The following is a 23,267-nucleotide window of genomic DNA, read 5'->3' as shown; positions in this document are numbered from 1 at the left end:
GTCCATATTTGCTTCATATTTATTTATTCTGTTAATAAAGTATTCCAAATACAGCTAAAGTTCTAATCCCACCCACATGCCTTCCCTCTCCTCTTTCCACAGAGGTGTTCTGAAGTTTTTAGGAATCAATTATATGTAAGACTGCATAATTTTACTACATGTGTATGCATAAATTAATATACAGTACTATTTTGGTTTTGAAGTTCCACATATTTTATATCATATATACATAACTTTTAGTAATTTGCTTTTTTATTGAATATTTTTTTTCAAATCTATTCATATTGACACATACAGATTGATGTAAGTGCTTCATTTTAATTGTCAAATAATAATAACCTTCAGTTAACTTATCCATTCAATAACCAGTGAACAATAGGTTGTTTCTCATTTTTTACTATTCTAAGCAATGGGTACCTATGTACACATACAGAAGCACTTCTGTAATATACATAACTGCTTTGCTACACTTTACTACAGTTTTATAAAATTATTTTAAAAGCCCTCTAGGAATTTTGATTGAGATGGCATTGAAGTTTTAGATAAATTGGAGAGATTTAATACTTTTAGGAGTCTTCCTATTTATGAACATGGTATGTCTCTGCAAATGTTTAAATCATTTCTTCTATGACTTTAAATAAAGTTTCATAATTTCATGCATGAAGAAAGGAAAAGTTTTTGTGACAGTTTTTTTCCTAGGCATCTTATACCTTCTCTACCTCTCTCTACACTACTCCCCTCTCTCCCTGTCTTAGCTTGTTGCTCTTTTCAGTTATACCATTTTCTATATTGCATTTATACAAGGTCGTCCTATTACATACAAACTCTACTGAACTTTTTTTAATGTTTTTTTAAATTTATTTTTGAGAGAGAGAGAGGAGTGGAGGAAAGGCAGAGAGAGAGAGAGAGAGACAGAATCTGAAGGAGACTCCAGGCTCTGAGCTGTCAGCACAGAGCCCAATGCAGGGCTCAAACTTGTGAACTGACAGATCATGACCTGGGCCAAAGCTGGGTGTTCAATCGACTGAGCCACCCAGGCACCCCTCTACTGAGCTTCTTCAATATTGAATTTCTTTGTTAATTTTGTATTCAGAAAATCAGCTGAACACTATTTAAAATGCCATTAAACCACAAGGGAAGAGAACAAGAGAAGAAGAAAGGAAAAGAAAACTATAAAAACAATCATAAAACAAAGAACAAAATGGCAATAAATGCATACCTATTGATAATTACTTCAAATGTAAATAGACTAAATGCTCCAATCAAAAGACATAGGATGACTGAATGGGTTAATAAGCCATACCCATCTATATACTGCCTACAAGAGACTTATTTCAGACCTAAAGACACACACAGCTTGAAAGTGAAGGGATGGAAAAACATACACTGTGCAAATGGAAGCAAAAAGAAAGTTGGGGTAGCAATACTAATGTCAGACAAAATAGACTTTAAAACAAAGACTGTAACAAGAGACAAAAAGGACACTACATAATGATAAAAGGAATAATCCAACAAGAGGATATAACAATTATAAAAATCTATGCATCCAACATGGGAGCACCTAAAATACATAAAGCACCTATTAACGGACATAAAAGAAGAAATTGACAGCAATACACAAATAGGTGAACTTTGATACCCCACTTACATCAATGGATAGATCATCCAGAGAGAAAATCAACAAGGACAACAGTGGCTTTGAATGACACATTAGACTAGATAGACCTAAAAGATATATTCAGAACATTTCATCAAAAAACAGCAGATTACACATTCTTTTCAAGTGCACATAGAACATTTTCCAGAATAGATCACATGTTAGGCTACAAAACAAGTGTCAATAAATTTGAAAACATTGAAATCATATCATTCATCTTTTCTGACCACAATAGTATGAAACTGAAAATTAATCACAAGAAAAAGTCTGGAAAGTAAATAAATATATGCAGGCTAAATAACGTGCTACTAAACTATGAATGAGTCAATTAAGAATTCAAAAAGGAGGGGCGTCTGGGTGGCTCAGTCTGTTAAGTGTCTGGATCTTGATTTCAGCTCCAGTATTAATCCCATGGCTCATGAGCTTGAGCCCCACATCAGGCTCTGTGCTGGCAGTGTGGAACCTGCTTGGGTTTCTCTCTCTCTTCCTTTCTCTGCCCCTCCCCAACTCATGCGCTCGCTCTCTCTCTCTCTCTCTCTCTCAAAAAAAAAAAAAAAAAGAATCCAAAAAGGAAATTAAAAAATGCATGGAGACAAATGAAAATGAAAACACTCAAAAGTCTTTGTAATGCAGCACCAGTGGTTCTATGACAGAAGTTTATAGCAGGGGTACCTGGGTGGCTTATTCAGTTAAGCATCTAACCTTGGCTCAGTTCATGATCTTGCTGTTTGTGAGTTTGAGCCCTGCATAGAACTCTGTGCTAACAGCACAGAGCCTGGAGCCTGCTTTGGATTCTGTGTCTCCCTCTTTCTCTGCTCCTCCCCCACTCTCACACTGTGTCTCTCTCTCAAAAATAAATAAGCATTAAAAAAAAGATTTAAAAAAAATGTAGAAATCTGTTGCATTTCCATACACTAATAATAAAGTAGCAGAAAGAGAAATTAAGAGAACACATTTATAATTAAGAATACCATTTACAATTGCACCAGAAAAAAACACCTAGAAATAAATTTAACCAAGAAGGTGAAAGACCTGTACCCAAAACCTATAAAACATTGATGAAAGAAATTGAAAGGCACCTGGGTGGCCTAGTCAGTTAAGCATCTGGCTCTGATTTTGGCTTAGGTCATGATCCCACAGTTCCTGAGATCGAGTCCACATCAGGCTCTGTGCTGACAGCACGGGGCCTACTTGGGATTCTCTCTCTCCCTCTTTTTCTGCCCCTCCTCTGCTTTCTCTCTTGCTCTCTCTCAAAATAAATATATAAACTTAAAAAAAAAGAAAATTAAGATGAGACTAATAAATAAAGATGTTCCATGCTCACAGAGTGGAAGAAAAGATTATTGAAATGTCCATACTACCTAAACAATCTACACATTTAATGCAATCCCTTTCAAAATACCAAAGAATTTTTCACAGAACTAGAACACATAATCCTAAAATTTGTATGGAACCACAAAAGACCCTGAATAGCTAAAGCCATGAGAAAGAATAACAAATTTAGAGGTACCACAATCCCAGATATCAAGATATACTACAAAACTACAATAAGCAAAACAGTATGGTACTGGCACACACACAAAAAAAAGACACATAGATCAATGGAACAAACAGAGAACGTAGAAATAAACCCAGGCTCATATGATAAATTAATCTATGACAAAGGACGAAAGAAGATACAATGGGGAAAAGAAAATCTCTTCAACAAATGGTGGTGGGGAAACTGGATAGTTATATGCAAAAGCATGAAACTGAACCACATTCTTATACCATACACAAAAATAAAGTCAAAATGAGTTAAAGACCTAAATGTGAGACATGAAACCATAAAACTCCTGGAAAATAACATAGGCAGTAATTTATTTGACATTAGCTGTAGCAACATTTTTCTCCATATGTCTCCTCAAGCAGGGGAAACAAAAATAAAAATAAAATGTTGGGACTACACCAACCTAAAAAGCTTTCACATAGTGAACGAAATTAACAAAATGACAAGGCTACCTACTGAATGGGAGAAGATATTTGTAAATGATACAACTGAGAAGAGGTCAATATCTAAAATACATATAAAAAAACTCATACAACTCAACATCAAAAAAATGAATAATCTTATTAAAAAATGGGCAGACCTGAATAGACATTTTTCCAAAGAAGACACACATGGCCAACAAACACAGGAAAAGATGATCAGCATCACTTACCATCAGGGAAATACAAATCAAAACCAAAATGAGTTATCAGTTTACACCTGTCAGAATGGCTAGAATCAAAAAGACAAGAAATAACAAGTGTTGGTAAGGATGTAGAGAAAAAGGCACCCTTGTGCACTGTCAGTGGGAATGCAAATTGATGTAACTACCGTGGAAAAGTTTGGAGTTTCTTCAAAAATTAAAAACAGAATTACCATATGATTCAGTAATTCCACTACTGAGTATTCATCCAAAGAAAATGAAAATACAACCTGGAAAAGATACATGCACCCTTATATTTACTGCAGCGTTATTTATAATAGCCAAGTTATGGAAACAACACAAGTATCCATCTATATATGAATGGATAAGGAATATGTGATACACACACACACACACACACACACACACACACACACACACACACACAGTGGAACATTACTCAGCCATAAAAAATAATGAAATGTGCCCATTGGTAATGACATGGATGGACCTAGAGGATATAATGCTAAGTGAAATGAGTCAGACAGAGAACAACAAACACCACATGATTTCAGCCTATGTGGAATTTAAGAAACAAAACAAATGAACATAAAAAGAAAAAAAAGAAAAAAATGAAAAGAAATTCTTAAATACAAAAAACATACTGGTGGTTGCCAGAGGGGAGGTCATGGGAGGATGGGTGAAATAGATAAAGGGGATTAAGAGTACACATCTCATGATGAGCACTGAGTAAGGTATAGCACTGTTGAATTATATTGTATACCAGAAACTAATATAACACTATTTGTTAATTATACTTTATTAGAAAAAAAAGAAAACATATTCTAAAGGTTCTCTTATCTACAAATATTTTTGGATTTTCCAAATGTCCTTGTCTGCAGATTGATTCCCATGGATTTTCTTTCAAACAAACATATTAATTGTGGAGTAGTACAATATCACTTCTTTTTAATCATTTTTCAAACTTTAGTTCTATATTATACTATAAATCTTAGCTGATAAAATCAAACAGGAAAAATAAATAAATCACTACTTTAAAAAATGAATTTCAACTACTAACAGGAATTTTAAAGTCATCTCACTTGATGAAGCAGCACATAATGAATACCTACTATCTATTAGTACAATTAGCTGTTTTTGTAGGACCTAAGGCCAATAGTCAAAATTAACTGTAAATACTTCAAGCAACTTCTTAAAAATGCAAATCCATGGTAATTTCCTAGTTTATTGTTATTTGTTTATCTAACCAATTTGGGATAATTTTACTAAAGACAGAGACAAACTCTAGACAGCTCTTTTCCCAAAAGATTATCTTTTACTCATGAATAGTTACATATTCATTAAGTAGATTATCATAAACATGAAAACCTTTTTCTAATGGAAATATTATTGTAAATGGTAAATTCCCACACTAACCCATAACATACCAAAATTAAGTACAAAACACCCTCTTTCAACTATATGGAACCATCATATATAACCTATTTTTATAGTGGTAATTTATAGTGCAAACATAGATAATCTTGGGCCATAACCATTTATCTACTTTTTAATTTAGATATTTTAGATAAGTTAAACTATTTTCATTTAATATTACAATCAAGCCTTGAGAAAAACAAATAAGTTTTGTTATTTTCTAGGAAGTTTGTAGAACAGAAATCATAAAAATTCAGTCAAATTTGGGTGTTCTCAAATTTAGTTGCTTAAGATAACCTAGACAGGGGTCCCTGGGTGGCTCAGTTGGTTAAGTGTCCAACTTTAGCTCAGGTCATGATCTCATGGTTGGTGAGTTGCAGCCTCACATTGGGCTTGCTGCTGTCAGTGCAGAGTCCACTTCAGATCCTCTGTCTCCCTCTCTCTTTGCACCTCCTCCACTCACACTCCATCTTTCTCAAAACAAAAACAAAACCAAAAAAAAGAATCACCTAGATAACTATGGGAGGTGATGGATATGTTAATTAGCTTGATTGTGGCAATTATTTCAAAATGTATGTGCATATCAAAATGTCAAATCCAATTCATGATCCTTAAATATATACAATTTTTATTTGTTAATTATACTTCAATAAAATGGGGAGGTGGGAAGAATCATATGGTGACAATATTAAAATGGTACATTGCTTCAATCTTTTGCCACCCTCATTCTCCTGAGATATTGATTCATATAGTTCTAGTGTGGGATTGACAAATTTTCATTTTTAATGAGTACTCTTCCCTCAAAATGCTGATAGGAATTGACCGCAGCTCATACTATGAGAGGCACTTGTCTAGAATAAGTGTGCACCCGAGGTTGTGGTCTCTGATTTTCTAATCTTTTTACCACCAACATAAACCAAGTTTTCTTTAAAGCATAATGGCTCAATTGGTATCCCTCTCATCTCTCCATCCAATCCTGATCAAGGAAAACAGCTTAGGCACCACTTGTAATTAAGATTAGCGCCCTCCCTGCACCAGGTTCTTATTTTACGTAACCTCCTGGTAATTTCCTTTGTTCTGACATCCGGTGCCTTAGTGACAGCATCTAAATCTGGGAAATGCCAAAATTCAATATGGAGCTTTTTTTGGCTTTTTTTTAAGTGCTTTTATTTAAATCCAATCATTTTTTGCTCCACAATGAATATGATAAATCATAAAGTTTTACCCAGTGTCATTGTTTGTATGCTATTATATCATAATTATTCTTAATGGTTTTATTATGATATAATTTATACCATAAAGTTCACCCGTAGAAGTGTGTTCAAGTATACAATTCAATGGTACTCAGAGTTTTTTACAAAACTGTGCAACCATCACCATAATCTAACTTACAAACATCTTTATCATCCCAAAAAGAAGTCCTCCACCCATTAGCAGTCACTTCTCATCCTCACTCTCTGTCCCACAAACCCTAGTCAACCACTAATCTACTTTTTGTCTCTAATACATTTATTTATTCTGTGTTGTTTGTATAGATCTAACCTTATAATACGTGGTCTCTTGTGACTGACTTCTTTCACTCAGCATAATGTCTTTGAAGTTCATGCAAATTGTAGCATCCATCAGTTCTTCATTCCTTTTTTGGCCAGATAATATTCCATGATATGGGTATATAACATTATGTCTATCGCTTCATCAGTTGATGAACATTTAGGCGGTTTCTAGTTTTTGGCTATTATGAATAATACTACTGTGAACATCCATGTACAAGTTTCTCTTTAGCCATATATTTTCAGTTCTCTTGGGTATATACATACCTAGGTATAGAATTTCTGGGTCGTTTGGTGACTCGATGTTTAACACTGAGGAGTTGCTAAAGTGAGGCTGTACCATTTTACATTCCTACCAACAATAAATGAGCATTCCAATTTCTCCACATCTTTAACAGCACTTGTTATTGTCTTTTTCATTATAACTATTGTAGTAAATATGTAGTATCTCATTGTGGTTTTGATTTCCATTTCCCTAATGGCTAAAGATGTTGGGCATCGTTTCCCGTACTTTTTGGTAATTTGTATCTTTTTAAAAGAAATATCTATTCTTATTCTTTGCCCATTTTAAAATTGGATTGTCATTTTATTATGGAGTTGTAACAGTTCTTTATAGAGTCTGGATTTATTTTCAAATATATGATTTGCAATTTTTTTCCCAGTCTGCAGACTGTCTTTACACCTTCCTGCTGGCGTCCTTTGACGCACAAAAGTTTTTTAATTTTGATGAAGCCCAAGTTAATAGTCTTTTATTACTTGTGCTTTTCCTGTTGCATCTAAGAAATCATTTCCTAACCCAAGATCATGGAGATTTACTTCTGTATATTCTTCTAAGCTTTATTACCATGATGATGTTTACAGATGTGATTGAATGGGAAGAGAGATTTAAAGCGATATGATTAGAGAGCTATTACGAGAAAACATTTCAATTACTTAATTTTACAGATAGTAATTACTAGGATTATGGGATAGTTCCTAGGCATTAACTCTAACTATAAATACATTGACAAAAAATAGATAGTACCAATAAAGAAAGAACTGCAAAGTCATGGTAGGCCTAAAGGAACTTCAAGGGTAGGTAAAAACCTGGATTATTGAGCAGTCAAAGGAAGACTTTGTGCCTCAGCACAGGGCAACTGTGGGGGACACTTGAATATAGCAGCTCTGACAGCTGTCAGCCATAAGCAAAAAGTCAAGAACCCCAACTCCTGCTCTCATACTCCAGGGCATTGGTGAGACAGAATGGAGTTATTTCACGCTATACAAGAAGTAAAGGCTTGGAACTATGCAGGCTTGATCCTTCATTTGTCACTGTGAGAAAGGGAGGTTTATTTTTCTTCAGATAGTAGAGAGCTATGTCTAAGCACAAGTAACTATCTGCTTTGTCACCATCCCTGGCACTCTACTGATGATGGCTATCTCTCAGGCCCAATGGCCAAATGCCAAAGATGATTGATCAACCGTTCTCCATGTCCAGGTTCGAAGAAGGATCCAAAAGATATTATTATTCTATAATAGAAGGAACATAGGTAAGGATAAAAGAAGAATTTACTGATGACCTGTCAAAGTAACTTTATGAGAGAAATAATTTTGAACCCAGTTTTTCCCCTTTATATTTCCTACATTGTGTGAAGAAGAAATGTCTCCTAATTCAGTGAATAGATTACCTATGTGAAAAATGGCAACTTATGTTGAAACATTATTCCTTCCCTTCAAAACACAATACAAAATAATCATGCATAATGTTCACTGTGAACTATTTTGCACACTGCACGAAATATTCAATACATTTAGAATCCTCTAATTTAATTTTATCAAACGTTTATATAAAGCAACTATACTATAATACTACCATGGTTATGGGACTCAGGAATGTATCATGATTTAACATTTGTATCTCTCTGCTTCTCCAAGCTTCATTATCTTTATTCTGTTGCTATTGCCATGGAAATCATGTATGTTTTTCCAATGGACACTTTTAAATTTTCATTAAATATTTGCTCATATTTTTCCATTTTGATATAATTTTATCTAGTTGTTCCTTAAAACAATCTTCAGGATAAGAATTTGAGTTTTGAAATACATCCAACTTTGCAAGCATGTTGCAAATTCTATTAGTATTAATGTGACTCAGAATAGTTACCTCTTCTCAAATCCAGACTTTTAATATAGAAATGAATCATCCCATAATCCCGATCTTATTCTGTCATGCCCATCTATGCAAAGATGGTTTATAAGATTTGTGAAATTTCCTTTAGCTAAAGGGATTGCAAATGCAGATAATAGTCTAAAGGACAAATAAAATTTACTGAACACATTTAAAAACACATTTTAAGTTTAAAACACATTTTAATTTAAAACACATTTTAAATTTACTGAACACATTTAAAAACAGGTTTAATCAAGACAATAGCTCATTTGTTCATGTGGAGACTAACAGGGTAGAAGTAAGGAAAAGATATTAAACAAGAAATTAGAAGACCCAAATTCCAATCAAGACTGTGCTACTATGTTCTGTTACAAACTTAAGCAGATTAATTAATTTCTCAGGGTGTAATAATTAGGAGTGTACAGAGATATGATTAACAGGAAAACTGACCAAAAGTGGCTTAAGAAACAAAGAATTAATTGTCTCATGCAAGAGGAAAAGATATTGATACAGAAATACTAATTTGGTATAGTGGCTGGTTCCAATTATCAAAGATCCAAACTCTTTCCATCCTCCTACTCTATTGTCTTTCTATCCTTAGTCTTGCCATCTCATAGTCTCAAGATGGCTGCCAAGTTCCAGGTATCACACTCCCATTGAAAAATAAGATTTTTATATGTCTACTTTGTCTTTTAAATAATCAAATGGAATTTTTTCCCTGAAATAATCCAGCCGATTATCCCTTATATATTGTTGCCTAAAAATTGGTCAAATGGCCACCTTTATATATGAGAGAATCTGGGAAAGTGAGTATCTGGCTTATCCAGCCTCTATAAAGGGAAACAGACAAAGGAGCCTCACGACTCTGCCTATAAATGTGAAAGTTGGGTAAACTGATCTCTCGGGTGTGGCTCTAGACTAATGAGTAACTTTTGAAAATAAAATGTCATGAAAAACAAGTGACCTGAATTCTACTTTACATATTTTAAGAGGTGTCAGTTTTTACCAAATCCCTGTGATAGCATTCTCTGTCATCTCTAAAACAAAGCAAAACAAACATCCTCCATCCACGATTCCAAAATTCTAAAGTGAACAGTCTCTCCTCTTCCCTAGCTAGAAAAAAACAAAAAAATAAAAACAAAAATCCTTCTAAGTGGTCCAGACACTGAGTCATTCAATTTAACTGTGATGGGACTACATCTATTTTTGAGATTTTGTCATTGTGGTTTAAGAACACTAACTATCTGCAGACACTGAATATTTTCCCAGCACAACTCTGAGTTTATGCTGCACTAAATTTAAAATGCAAAATTAACGATGTAAAAGGCTAAATAAATAATTCTATTATAAAAAGCACAAGTGATCATATTCTTAAAAAATTCAAAGAATTCAAAATGTATTGAATTTGTCCAAATGACATTCCATTTGTGTCTCATACTTCCGTGTGATATTACACATATCTGTGCTTCATTTTTCTGAGAGTTACACAGCCACCCACTATTATTAAAAGCACTCCATCACCAAATAAATATGTATTCCGAAATTAAAACAAGATACTACACGAGAAAACTTTGGAAGCCAGAATGTTGCCAGCTGTGAGTGCCAGATGTGATTACAGAGCAACAACAAACAATGATGCAATCAGCCTATTGGTTAGCCAGAAACTGTGAACACCCAGAAAAGGTTCTGTCTGAATACATACTCAATGGTGTGTTCCAAACTACTGTGCAAAAATGCTTGTTTTATCCAGATACTCTATGGGAATATTTAGCTGTTACATTGTAAATGCTGTTATTTTGGTTTCTAAAAATGTCATGACAGGAAATGATTTCAGGGAGGAGTTGCCAAGATGGCTGTTAGGCAAAAGCAAGGGTTGGGGGGGGGGGCTGTTAAACCTAGAGAACAAGAAGCTGGAAAAGTTGAATACACCACTTACTATTTGCAATAAAGTAGATTCTTAAAATCCAAAAAAAAAAAAAAAAAGAAAAAAATTTTCCCCTCCAATTATCATTGCCAAAAGGATGACTATGGTTTAAAGAGTGCTTACTGCTCATTGTCACAAAGGTTATAATGTTTCTGCTCTTGGACAGGGTGTCTGCTGTTTCCCAGACAGTACAGCAAATGCGCAGTTGCAGCCTTTTGCTAAGAATTTCTACAGGTTCAGAAATGCCCATTCTCATGGTATTTTTTTTATTTTTTCCCTGTTTGAGAAGTACAAGGTGAGAATACCTGAGGACAGGTAAGAATAGAGGTTGGTCAGAAAGTAATTATACTTAATGCCACATTGGGAGTTTGACCTTCCTCAGAGGGCTGCTAAAGTAAATAGTTACAGTAAGTATTAACTGAAGAGCTATAGAAATTCAAAGAAAAAGAAAGGGGAATGGGAAGAGGAAGGAGGAGGGAGGGGAAACTAATTTTTTTTCCTTGAAGAGATTCATGTTATAGAACAACTCTTTAAGTATAAAATTCTTAGTTTAGCCAACTTATTTCTCATTAATGATATTTACTAATTATATGCCTATCTTTAAGTAATAAGTTGTTTTATTTTACTATTGTTTCTGTTAGGTCTGCAAATAGTCAGATATTACAACAGACCCCTAGGAAAATCACTTTAGATATAGAGAAAAAATAATGGTTATGCCATAACTCATCAATAAAACTTTTCAGAAAAGTGTTAAACATATCTAATTTTACTTTCCTGTTTTTCAGGTAAACTCAATGTCCTCCCCTCTTCAACAGCAAGATAAACAAACTTTTTCAACCATTTATTTTTAGATTCCCACTTAAGATCCTTTACTATCTAGTGTGTTCCCCATGTGCTTTAAGGTATAAGTTGCATACAATTTTATTACTCAAACTATTATCCCTATAATATCCCTTTACACATAAGTGTTGGCATATATATATATATATATATATATATATATATATATATATATAATTGGAAGCTTCCATAAATCTTTTTTTAGCCCAAAAAAATAGATAGTGAGTAAGGAAAGAGGGAAGGAGAGAAGGAAGAAAAAAGAAGGGACGCTAAGGGGCACCTGGGTGGCTCAGTCGGTTGAGCGTCTGACTTCAGCTCAGGTCACGATCTCATGGTTTGTGAGTTTGAGCCCCACGTCGGGCTATGTGCTGACAGCTCAGGGCCTGGATCCTGCCTCAGATTCTGTGTCTCCCTCTCTTTCTGCCTCTCCTAGCTTGTGTCTCTGTGTGTCTCTCTCTCAAAAATAAATAAACATTAAAAAAAAAAAAGGAAGGGAAGCTAAGTTCATAAATATTTATTAAACACCATTGTTGGCAAATGTCAGAAAGGTGAATCAACTGCCTCTTATATTCATGTTCATAAAATGAAGTGATTTTAATTTTATTCCATATATAATATGATTTTAACACAACAAAAGAGGAAAAATAAGAGCCAAAAACACAATAATACAATTATAGGAAAATATTATCAAAAACTTTATGCCAACAAATTGGACAACATGGAAGAAATGGATAAATTTCTAGAAACATATAAACTACTCAAAATGAAACAAGAGGACATAGAAAACTTGAACATACCAATAACTAGCAAAGAAATTGAATCAGTAACAAAAAAATCTCCCAACAAACAAAAGTCCAGGGTCAGATGGCTTCAGAGACAAATTCTACCAAACATTTAAAGAAAAGTTAATACCTATTCTTCTCAAACTATTCCAAAAAATAGAAATGGAAGGAAAACTTCCAAATTCATTCTATGAAGCCAGTATTACCCTGATACCAAACAGGGATACCAAACCAGACAAAGACACCACTAAAAAAGCAAACTACAGGCCAATATCCCTCATGAACATGTATGCAAAAATTCTTAGGAAAATACTAGCAAATCAAATCCAACAGTTCATTAAAAGGATCACTCACTGTGATCAAGTGGGATTTATTCCAGGGCTATAAGGGCAGTTCAATATTTGCAAAACAATCAACGTGCTACACCACATTAATAAAGGAAAGATAAGAACTTTCAACAGATGCAGAAAAAGCATTTGACAAAGTATGACAGTTATTCATAATAAAAAAATCTCAACAAAAGCAGGGTTAGAGGGAACAAACCTCAACATATATGAGACCATATATGAGAAACCCACAGCTAATAGCATCCTCAGTGTAGAAAAACTGAGAGCTTTTCTTCTAAAGTCCAGAACAAAACAGGGATGTCCACTCTCAACACTGCTATTTAACATAGTACTGGATGTCCTAGCCACAGCAATCAGACAACAAAAAAGGAATAAAATGCATCCAAACTGGCAGAGAAGAAGTCAAACTGTCACTATTTGCAGATGACATGACACTCTATGTAGAAAACCTGAAGGATGCTACACACACACACACACAAAACATTGCTAGAACCGATACACGAATTTAGTAAAGTCACAGGATACAAAATCAACATACAGAAATCTATCACATTTCTATGCACCAATAATGCACCAGAAGCAGAAAGAGAAACTGAGGAATCAATCCTATTTTCAATTACACCAAAACCATAAGATACCTAGGAATGAGCCTAACCAAAAAGGTAGAAGATCTGTACTCTGAAAACTATAAAACACTGATGAAAGAAATTGAAGATAACACAAGAAAATAGAAAAACATTCCATGTTCATGAATTAGAAGAACAAATATTATTTAAATGTCTATACTACCAAAGCAATCTACACATTTAAAGTAATCCCTATCAAAATACCACCAGCATTTTTCACCGAGCTAGAACAAACAATCCAAAAATTTGTGTGGAACCACACAAAAGACCCCAATAGCCAAAGCAATCTTAAAAAAGAAAAGCAAGGCTGGAGGCATCACAATCCCACACTTCCAGACCTCAATATTAGAGAGCTATAGTGATCAAGAGGATATGGTACTGGCACAAATATAGACACATAGATCAATGGAACAGAATAGGAAACCTACAAATGAACTCATAATTATATGGCCAATTAATCTTCAACAAAGCAGGAAAGAATATCAAATGGAAAAATGGCAATCTCTTCAAAAATGCTGTTGGGAAAACTGGACAGTAACACGCAAAAGAATGAAACTGGACCACTTTCTTACACCACACACAAATAAATTCAAAATGGATGAAAGACCTAAATACAAGACATAAAACCATTAAAATCCTATAGGAAGACATAGGCAGTAACCTCTTTGACATTGGCTGTAGCAACTTCTTACTAGATATGTCTCCTGACGCAAGGGAAACAAAAGCAAAATAAACTATTGAGACTATATCAAAATAAAAAGCTTCTGCACAGCCAAGGGAAACAATCAACAAAACTAAAAGGCAACCTACAGAATTGAAGAAGATATTTCCAAATGACCTATCTTATCAAGGGTTAGTATCCAAAATATATAAAGAACTTCTCAAACCCAACATCCAAAAAACAAATAACCCAGTGAAGAAATGGGTAGAACACATGAATAGACAATTGTGCAAAGAAGACATACAGATGGTCAACAGATACATGAAATAATGCTCAACATCACTCATCATCAGGGAAATGCAAATCAAAATCACAATGAAATACCACCTCACACCAGTCATAATGACTAAAATTAACAACACAGGAAACAACAGGTGTTGGTGAGGATGCAGAGAAAGGGGGACTGTCTTACACTATTGGTAAGAATACAAATTGGTGCAGCCACTCTGGAAAACAGTATGGAGGTTCCTCAAAAAGTTAAAAATAGAACTACCCTACGATCCAGAAACTGCTCTACTGGTCATTTACCCAAAGGATACAAAAATACTAATTTGAAGGGATACATACACTCTGATGTTCATTGCAGCATTATCAACAATAGCCAAAATATGAAAAGAGTCAATATGCCTATCAACCAATGAATAAATTAATTAAAAACCAATTAATAAAGAAGATGTGATGTACATATACAATGGAATATAATTCAGGCATCAAAAAGAATGAAATCTTGCCATTCGTAATAATGTGGATGGAGCTAGGGAGTATTATCCTAAGTGAAGTAAGTCAGTCAGAGGAAGACAAATAATATGATTTCACCCGTATGTGAAATTTAAGAAGCAAAACAAACAAACATAGTGGGGAACAAAGAAAGGAAAACCAAGAAACAGACTCTTAACTACAGAGAACAAACAGGGTTACTGGAGGGGGTGGGGGGTGACTGGGGGGGATGAGTTAAATAGCTGATGGGGATTAAAGAGTGCCCTTGTGATGAGCACCAGGTGTTGTATATAAGCAATGAATCACTGTATTGTACACCTGAAACTAATATTACACTGTATGTTAACTAACTGAAATTTAAATAACTTGGAAGAAGAAGAAAAAAAGTCTGGCTCAGGAAAAAATAAGTCACTCATAGTTACTAAATTTAGCACTTCACACTTTAATAAGTGTGCTTATCTAATTATTTGTTCATTTATTCACACATAAAAATTAATTTTATAAAAATATTTCAACAATTCAATAATCCCAAATATCAGGAAACTAAACCAAATTATCCCTCATTATTATTCTGGTATGTAATAGTTTTTAAATTTGGTTTTCTTTCTCCTATGTATTCCAAAAGCATCATTTCTGGATAAGCAGGTAAATAGACAATTGGGTTAAAATTAAGGAGTATAAAAAAGTCAACTAATGTGTTAAAAAAGGATTTTTCTTATTTTATTTTAAATAACTATTATAAAAATTAGACTGTTAATGGCATTGATTAATGTGTGAAAGAAAAACCACGCTTTACATTTTCTTTTACAGTGAATGAGAGACTATAACTCAAATAGATCTGGAACTTGATTTTTCATTTCTCCACTGAGTCAGTATTGATTTCTTTAATCTTTTTTAAGTCTTTTTTCATTCAACTAGTGTTGGTCTATTTTTCAGATCTGAGGCATTCCTCATAGAAATGCATTCCTTGTTTGTCAACCAACAATTTAGATAAATGTCAAGTTCACATACCTAAGGAGAAGAAAAGTGTTTCTAACAGCCATCCGTTATCAATGAGGACAGAGTTTGTTGTCATTTAAATGCTACATAGCACCGATACAACTGCCTCAGACGTCTTGAAAAATAAATTTGTTTCCTGAGGCATCTAAAACACAAACATTAGAGGTCAGAAACAGAGTAATAGGGACTATAAACATACATGACTGCTTAGCTACTATTGTTCAGAAATTAAGTATAACTCGAGGTGTGGTAGGTTAATGAAAAGCTAATTGGATGGAGGAAGTAGCAGAAAGGAAATGGGTACTGTAGGTGAACAGCTTATAGACAAAATGTTACAGAGCTGAGGTTATGTTGCACCGAATGGACCTGAATTTATTCTAGATGTATTCTTGGCTAATTTTACTATTATGGTGAGATAATTAGCACTATAACACTGTAATTTACTGTTATTTATTAATTTAATATTAAATTCAACATTCCAACAAGAAAATCTTATATACAATTTGGGCCACAAACTAAAAACATGTCATTAACCTCCAGGAATTTCTCTTCTTAGAAAAGAAACCATATTAAAAATAACAATAACAACAGCAAAAACAACAACTAATTGTAGTGTAGTATTTTAAGTGATCTATAAAGCAAGTACTAATGACTGAAAAGAGGGTGACATCATAATATGAAGGCACTCTGGCAAGGATCTTATGGTAGATACTTGCTGGTTTGGTGCCAGCTGATGAAGTTCCTTTGGGAAACTAGGTTGTCTCAGTCCATGTGGATGGGTAGGCCTTCACCTAATACACCTAATACTTAACACAGGAGTCAGAATGCATGGCTCAGATCTGCAAGGTAAAACACTTAGTTCCCAATACATATCAACTGATTCAGGGTTGGGTCTGTGAGCCTACTTGGCCACTTCAGACTGAATTCAGCTACTTGTTTGAAAGCCATAGTAACAAATGCTCTTTTCTTCAATCTACATGAACCCTGAGGAAATCTCTGGCAACTATCTTGTCTTCAGGTGTCATCTGAGAAGGTAAACAAGAATACTGTTGTTGCCATTATAAGTCACCGCAAATTTGGTGGCTTAAAATAATAAAAATTTACTTTCTCATAGTTCTAGAAGCTAGAATTACAAAGTCCAGAATCAAAGTGTTTGCAGACCTATGCCCCCTCTGAAAACAATGGAAAAATCCTTCCTTGTCTCTTCATTGCTTCTGGTAGTTGCAAAAAATCCTTAGTGTACCTTGGCATGTAGATGGATTACTACAATCTCTGCCTCTGTCTTCACATAGAGTTGTACTTGTCTCTCCTGTGTCTATGTGTCTTGTGTTCAAATCTATGTTTCCTTATAAGGACTTTAGTCATTGCATTTAGGGCCCACCCTAATCAAGTATGATCTCATCTTAACTTGATTACAACTACAACGATCCTATTTCCAAATAAAGTTATGTTCACAGGTATCAGAGGTTAGGATTTTGACACAGTTTTTTGGGGAAACAAATAAAATACAACAAGCTAGAGATGACATGGTACCTTTGATGTCATCTGTAATAACCCAATACTGCTTAATTTAGAACTAAAAATATATGTTTTGAATGAAATTAATTGTAATCTCCTTTTGTGAAGCATGTGACTGATGACACAATGGCACTTAGGGGTGCCTGGGTGGCTCAGTTGGTTGGGCATCTGACTTCCACTCAGGTTATGATCTCACAGTCTGTGAGTTCGAGCCCTGGGATGGGCTCTGTGCTGACATCCCAGAGTCTGGAGCCTGCTTTGGATCCTGTGTCTCCCTTTCTTTCTGCCCCTCACCCGCTATCACTCTGTCTCCCTCCCTCTCTCAAAAAAAATAAATATTGAGCTGAGGAATAGAAGATAAGGGAAGATGGCACATAGGAGGACGCTGGGCTCACCTTGTCCAGCTGATCACATAGATTCCACCCACATCGGCCTAAATAACCCAGAAAACCACCAGAATACTAGCAGAACAGACTCTCTGGAGCCAAGCGTAGACAAGAGGCCGATGGAAGAGGGTAGGAAGGGCAGACGCAGTGCGTGCTACACAGACTGGCAGGAGGGAGCCAGGGTGGTAGAGAGGCAGCCCGGCAGGCAAGGTAGAGCCCCCAAAGTCTGGCTTGCAAAAGTGGAGGGGCCAGACTGCATGAGTTCTGACAGCCAGGGGGACTTAACATCTGGAATGTTAAAAGTCAACAGCTCTGCTCTCAGAGCACGGGGAGGGTGAGAGGACACCAGGAGGGAGAGTTGTTGAGCCCGGGAAGACAGAGCTCAGCTCAGTGGGGGAACAAAGGTGCTGGCAAACACCATTTCTCTCTCCCATCCACCAACGGAAATTCCAAAGGGAAAAAGTTCCTGTCACCGAATTTGCTTGCACCATGCAAATGCACAACTCTGTGCTTCTGTGCATCCATCCCTCCAAAGTGGCTTGCCTCCCTCCTGGTGCTGCAGGGCCCCTCCTGCAGGGGACCACTGATGGCAAACCTAGCTAAGCCTGCCTCTCCCGCTCCTGTGCACCTTAAGGATCCACCCCTTGGCCAGATCCCACCAAAGCAGCACCACAAGCCTGGCAGTGTGCAAGCAGCCCAGACAGAGGCCACACCCCTCCACAGTGAGTCCTGTCCCTGGGAGAGGGGAAGATAAAGTACACACCAGTCTGACTGTGGCCCTAGTTGTGGGCTGGGGGCAGACATTGGGTCTGACTGTGGCCCCACCCACCAACACAAGTTTCTCTGGACAGCAGGAGGGAAGTGCCCTGCAGCATGGAGCTACTGCAGGGACTAGCCAAAACGATGAAACGGAAGAATTCTCCTCAAAAGAAACTACAGAAAGTAGCAACAGCTAATGAATTGATCAAAACCTATTTAAGCAATATAATGGAAAAAGAATTTAGAATAATAGTCATTAAATTAATCGCTGGGCTTGAGAAAAGCATAGAGGACAACAGAGAATCTATTGCTACAGAGATCAAGTGACTAAAAAATAGTTATGAGAAATTTAAAAATGTTATAAATGAGGTGTTAAATAAAATGGAGGTGGCCATAGCAGGATTGAAGAGGCAGAGGAGAGAATAGGTGAATTAGAAGATAAAAATATAGAAAAAGAGGAAGCTGAGAAATAGAGACATTAAAAAATCCAGGAGTACAAGGGGAGAATTAGAGAACTGAGTGGTGCAATCAAATGGAACAATATCCATATCATAGGAATTCCAGAAGAAGAAGAGAGAGAGAAAGGGGCTGAAGGTATACTTGAACAAATCATAGCTGAGAACTTCCCTGATCTGGGGAAGGAAACAGGCATTGAAGTCCGGGAGGCACAGAGAACTCTCTTCAGACATAACTTGCATAGATATTCTGCACAACATATCATAGTGAAACTGGCAAAATACAAGGATAAAAAGAGAATTCTGAAAGTAGATAGGGATAAACGGGCCTTAACATACCAAGGGAGACACATAAGGGTAGTAGCAGATCTATCTACTGAAACTTGGCAGGCAGGAAAGGAATGACAGGAAATCTTCAATGTGATAAACAGAAAAAATATGCAACCAAGAATCCTTTATCCAGCAAGTCTGTCATTCAGAATAGAAGGAGAGATAAAGGTTTTCCCAAACAAACAAAAACTGAAGGAATTCATCACAACTAAACCAGCCCTACAAGAGATCCTAAGGGGAACTCTGTAAGTGAAATGTTGCAAGGACCACAAAATACCAGAGACATCACTACAAGCATGAAACCTACACATATCACAATGACTCTAAACCCATATCCTTCAATAATAACAATGATTGTAAATGGACTAAACGCTCCAACAAAAAGACATGGGGCATCAGAATGGATTAAAAAAAACCAAGACCCATCTATTTGCTGTCTACAAGAGATTCATTTTAGACCCGAGGACACCTTCAGATTGAAAGTGAGGGGATGGAGAACTATCTATCATTTTACTGGAAGTCAAAAGAAAGCTGGAGTAACCATACTTATATCAGACAAACTAGACTTTAAATTAAAAGCTATAGCAAGAGATGAAGAAGGGTATTATATAATTATTACAGGGTCTATACATCAGGAAGAGCTAATAATAATAAATGTCTATGCACCAAATACGGAGGCCCCCAAATATATAAAACAATTACACACAAACATAAGCAACCTTATTGATAAGAATGTGGTAATTGCAGGGGACTTTAATACTCTACTTACAACAATGGATAGATCATCTAGACACAGAATCAATAAAGAAAGGAGGGCCCTGAATGATACAATGGATCAGATGGTCTTGACAGATATATTTAGAACTCTGCACCCTAAAGCAACAGAATATACTTTCTTCTCCAATGCACACAGCACATTCTCCAAGGTAGATCACATTCTGGGTCACAAAACAGCCCTTCATAAGTATAACAAAATTGAAATCATACCATGCACACTTTCAGACCACAATGCTATGAAGCTTGAAATCAACCACAGGAAAAAGTCCAGAAAACCTCCAAAAGCATGAAGGTTAAAGAATACCCTACTAAAGAATGAATGGGTCAACCAGGTAATTAGAGAAGAAATTAAAAAAATATATGGAAACAAATGAAAATGAAATACAATCCAAACACTGGGACGCAGTGAAGACAGTCCTGAGAGGAAAATACATTGCAATCCAGGCCTATCTCAAGAAGCACGAAAAATCCCAAATACAAAATCTAATAACACACCTAAAGGAAATAGAAGCAGAACAGCAAAGACACCCCAAACCCAGCAGAAGAAGAGAAATAATAAAGATCAGAGCAGAAATAAACAATGTAGAATCTAAAAAAAACAGTAGAGCAGATCAATGAAACCAAGAGTTGTGTTTTTTTGAAAAAATAAACAAAATTGATAGACCTGTCACCAGGCTTCTCAAAAACAATAGCGAGAGGACCCAAATAGATAAAATCATGAATGAAAATGGAATTATTACAACCAATCCCTCAGAAATACAAGCAGTTATCAGAGAATACTGTGAAAAATTATATGCCATCAAACTGGACAACCTGGAAGAAATGGACAAATTCCTAAGCACCCACACACTTCCAAAACTCAAACAGGAGGAAATAGAAAATTTGAACAGACCCATAACCAGCGAAGAAATTGAATCAGTCATCAAAAATCACCCAACAGAGTCCAGGACCAGATGGCTTCCCTGGGGAATTCTACCAGACAGTTAAAGCAGAGATAATACCTATCCTTCTCAAGCTGTTCCAAAAAATCGAAAGGGAAGGAAAACTCCCAGACTCATTCTATGAAGCCAGCATGACTTTGATTCCCAAACCAGAGAGAGACCCAGCAAAAAAAAGAGAACTACAGGCCAATATCCCTGATGAATATGGATGCAAAAATTCTCAATAAGATACTAGCAAATCGAATTCAACATCATGGAAAAAGAATTATTCACCATGATCAAGTGGGATTCATTCCTGGGATGCAGGGCTGGTTCAACATTCGCAAATCGATCAACGTGATACATCACATTAATAAAAGAAACATAAGAACCATATGATCCTGTCAACCGATGCAGAAAAAGCATTTGACAAAATTCAGCATCCTTTCTTAATAAAAACCCTCGAGAAAATCAGGATAGAAGGAACATACTTAAATATCATAAAAGCCGTTTATGAAAAGCCCACAGCTAATATCATCCTCAATGGGGAAAAACTGAGAGCTTTCCCACAAGATCAGGAACACAACAGAGATGTCCACTCTCACCACTGTTGTTTAACAGAGTGTTGGAAGTTCTAGCATCAGCAATTAGACAACAAAAGGAAACAAAAGGCATCAAAATTGGCAAAGATGAAGTCAAGCTTTCACTTTTTGCAGATGACATGATATTATACATGGAAAATCCAATAGACTCCACCAAAAGTCTACTAGAACTGATACATAAATTCAGCAAAGTCTCAGGATACAAAATCAATGTACAGAAATCAGTTGCATTCTTATACACTAATAATGAAGCAACAGAAAGACAAATAAAGAAACTGATGCCATTCACAATTGCACCAGGAATCATAAAATACCTAAGAATAAACCTAACGAAAGATGTAAAAGATCTGTATGCTGAAAACTATAGAAAACTTATGAAGGAAATTGAAGAAGATACAAAGAAATGGAAAAACATTCTGTGCTCGTGGATTGGAAGAATAAATATTGTTAAAATGTCAATACTACCCAAAGCTGTCTACACATTCAATGCAATCCCAATCAAAACTGCACCAGCATTCTTCTCGAAACTACAAACAATCCTAAAATTCATATGGAACCACAAAAGATCCCGAATAGCCAAAGTAATTTTGAAGAAGAAGACCAAAGTAGGAGGCATCACAATCCCAGACTTTAGCCTCTACTACAAAGCTGTCACCATCAAGACAGCATGGTATTGGCACAAAAACAGACACAGAAACCAATGGAATAGAATAGAAACCCCAGAACTAGACCCACAAAAGTATGGCTAACTCATCTTTGACAAAGCAAGAAAGAATATCCAATGGAAAAAAGACAGTCTCTTTAACAAATGGTGCTGGGAGAACTGGACAGCAACATGCAGAACAATGAAACTAGACCACTTTCTTATACCATTCACTAAAATAAACTCAAAATGGATGAAGGATGTGAATGTGAGACAGGAAACCATCAAAACCCTAGTGGAGAAAGCAGGAAAAAAACCTCTCTGACCTCAGCCGTAGCAATTTCTTACTTGACACATCCCCAAAGGCAAGGAAATTAAAAGCAAAAATGAACTATGGGACCTCATCAAGATAAAATGTTCTTCACTGCAAAGTTAACAGTCAACAAAACTAAAAGGCAATTGATGGAATGGGAAAAGATATTTTCAAATGACATATCGGACAAAGGGCCAGTATCCAAAATCTATAACAAACTCACTAAATTCCACACCCGAAAAACAAATAATCCAGTGAAGAAATGGGCAGAAGACATGAATAGACACTTCTCTAAAGAAGACATCCAAATGGCCAACAGGCACATGAAAAGATGCTCAACGTCGCTCCTCATCAGGGAAATACAAATCAAAACCACAGTGAGATATGACCTCATGCCAGTCAGAGTGGCTAAAATGAACAAATCAGGAGACTATAGATGCTGGAGAGGATGTGGAGAAAAAGGAACCCCCTTGCACTGTTGGTGGGAATGCAAATTGGTGCAGCCACCCTGGAAAACAGTGTGGAGCTTCCTCAAAAAATTAAAAATAGATCTACCCTATGACCCAGCAATAGCACTGCTAGAAATTTACCCAAGGGATACAGGAGTGCTGATGCATAGGGGCACTTGTACCCCAATGTTTATA

General features: G+C 35.8%; 1 long non-coding RNA gene across 9 annotated transcripts in view; it reads right to left on the bottom strand.

Annotated features, from left to right (window-relative positions):
• Positions 1-23,267, bottom strand: part of LOC111561730 — a 414,779-nt gene that overhangs the window by 78,047 nt on the left and 313,465 nt on the right. For 8 of the 9 annotated variants that reach the window (XR_006583250.1, XR_006583244.1, XR_006583247.1 and 5 more), the window contains one exon: positions 15,933-16,065. The exons of the other annotated variant lie outside the window; for it this stretch is intronic. This is a non-coding gene — a long non-coding RNA (uncharacterized LOC111561730). The remainder of the gene's footprint in view (positions 1-15,932; positions 16,066-23,267) is intronic. 9 annotated transcript variants of the gene reach the window in all.

The sequence above is a fragment of the Felis catus genome, chromosome A1 (genome assembly GCF_018350175.1).
Source record: "Felis catus isolate Fca126 chromosome A1, F.catus_Fca126_mat1.0, whole genome shotgun sequence".
NCBI lineage: Eukaryota > Metazoa > Chordata > Mammalia > Carnivora > Felidae > Felis > Felis catus.
The sequence above is the reverse complement of the archived record's forward strand: the minus strand, read 5'-3'. Positions and strand labels throughout refer to the sequence as shown.